The sequence below is a fragment of the Anser cygnoides genome, chromosome 1 (assembly GCF_040182565.1).
Source record: "Anser cygnoides isolate HZ-2024a breed goose chromosome 1, Taihu_goose_T2T_genome, whole genome shotgun sequence".
NCBI classification, from domain to species: Eukaryota; Metazoa; Chordata; class Aves; order Anseriformes; family Anatidae; genus Anser; species Anser cygnoides.
Window position 1 is genome coordinate 103,482,501 of NC_089873.1, and position 2,034 is coordinate 103,484,534.

The window sequence follows — 2,034 nt, forward strand, 5'->3', positions numbered from 1 at the left end:
CAGCCTTTGTAGTGCTCTGCGTTGTACTTGTAGCTAGACCAGTGTTGGTATCGCACCAATGTTTTGGCTATTGCTGCACAGTGCTTGCACAGCATGAAGGCTCTATCTCCAGCTCTGCCCCCTTACTGCCACTAAAGGTCAGTAAGCTGAGGGTGGGCAAGACTAAACTGACCAAAGGGATATTCCATTCTATATGGCATCATGCTCAGCAATAAAAGCTGGGGGAAGAGGCAAGGAAAGAAAGAAGAGGGTACTTTTGTTGTGAAAGCATTCGTCTTCCTGAACATCCACTACATGTATTGAGACCCTGCTTCCCGGAAGTGTCTGAACATCCCTTGCTGATGGGGAGTAAAGAACTGTTGTTCTCTCCTTTTGCTTCTGCACAGCCTTTGCTTTATGTTCATTAAACTGCTCTTACCTCAAATCTGCAAGTTTTTTCCTCTATCATTTTCTCCCCACTCTGCCCTGCTGAGGAGTGGGAGTTAGAGGGTGGTTGTGTGGTACTTAGCTGTCTATCAGTGTCAAACCACAACAGTCCTTGCTGGTGCCCAGCACACAGGACAACTTGAGATAAGGATGATAACTAGGAGAGGTAACAAGCAAAGCATGGGCTGGATATTGCCAGAGAGTGTAATAATTCTGGGGAATTTGTGTTCTAGTTGTGATGAAGGGATGAGGGGTGGAGTGTTCTGATTTGTCCATCAAGCTTGGTCGGAGGAGGGAGAAGAGACAGCCCACCTTTGATACCCTTGTTAGCGAGCCTTTAAAAGAAAAGCCAAGCATTCATGTGGCTGTTAAGTGTTGCTTAGCCTTTCTGCAAGAGAGGCAGAGTTCTGACGTCATTGACAAAAATGTGGGACTGCCTGCAGACCAAAAAATTGCTCTCTGAATGTTGTACTGTCAGTCATTTCATCATTGTGCATTGGAGCTATTAGGCATGGACCTAGGGTGTATTTGCTTCATGAATGGTTTGTCAACTCATTTACACCTCTGGATATGACTTGGGACGTCTTGCCAGAGCTAGTACATTTACATTCTAGTAAATGTAATCATACAGCATTCCATTCTCGAGAGATCTTCTCAGTACGTGACAGATGATTATACCACACAACTCAGAACTTCTGTCAGACAGAAGCAAAGATAGCAGAGGCACAAAACAAATGTGCTTAGTCACATCTTAGTTTCTTCAGTTTTCCGGTCAGCGAAGCATATTCCCTACAGTTTAACCTTCCTGGGAGCACTTCCTAATTCACGTCCGAATAAAAGAAAGGGAAGGTATCTCTGCCAGCCTTTTTTTCCTGAAAGCAAAAGCTGTGACTAGACATCAACTCATGATCAGTCTGACTTTTCTAGTCTGCCAAGTGTGTCCTAGCTAACTGAGGTTTTCACTTTTTCCTCCCTTTTTGTTGTTGTTTATGCAGCTTGGTTGATCCTGGCATGACAGTGAGTGATCCATCCTGGCACTACAGAAGTCTCTCAGAAATTGTGGTAAAGCGGAGTATGGGAGGGAGGATCTAGCATAGGACATCCTCCCAGCTGCTTCCCTGTCCTTACTCTTACCAGCTATTCTCATCGTCCCTCTCTCTTTTTCCTCTTTCTTTTCTTTTTTTCCTTCCTTTTCCTTTTCCTTTTCCTTTTCCTTTTCCTTTTCCTTTTCCTTTTCCTTTTCCTTTTCCTTTTCCTTTTCCTTTTCCTTTTCCTTTTCCTTTTCCTTTTCCTTTTCCTTTTCCTTTTCCTTTTCCTTTTCCTTTTCCTTTTCCTTTTCCTTTTCCTTTTCCTTTCCTTTTCCTTTTCCTTTTCCTTTTCCTTTTCCTTTTCCTTTTCCTTTTCCTTTTCCTTTTCCTTTTCCTTTTCCTTTTCCTTTCCCTTTCCCTTTCCCTTTCCCTTTCCCTTTCCCTTTCCCTTTCCTTTCCCTTTCCCTTTCCCTTTCCCTTTTTCTCTTTTTCTCTCTCTTTTTCTCTCTTTTTTTTTTTTTTTTTTTTCCTGTGATCAGATGGTATTTTTCACTCCAGCGTATCCAGCTTTGCCACAACA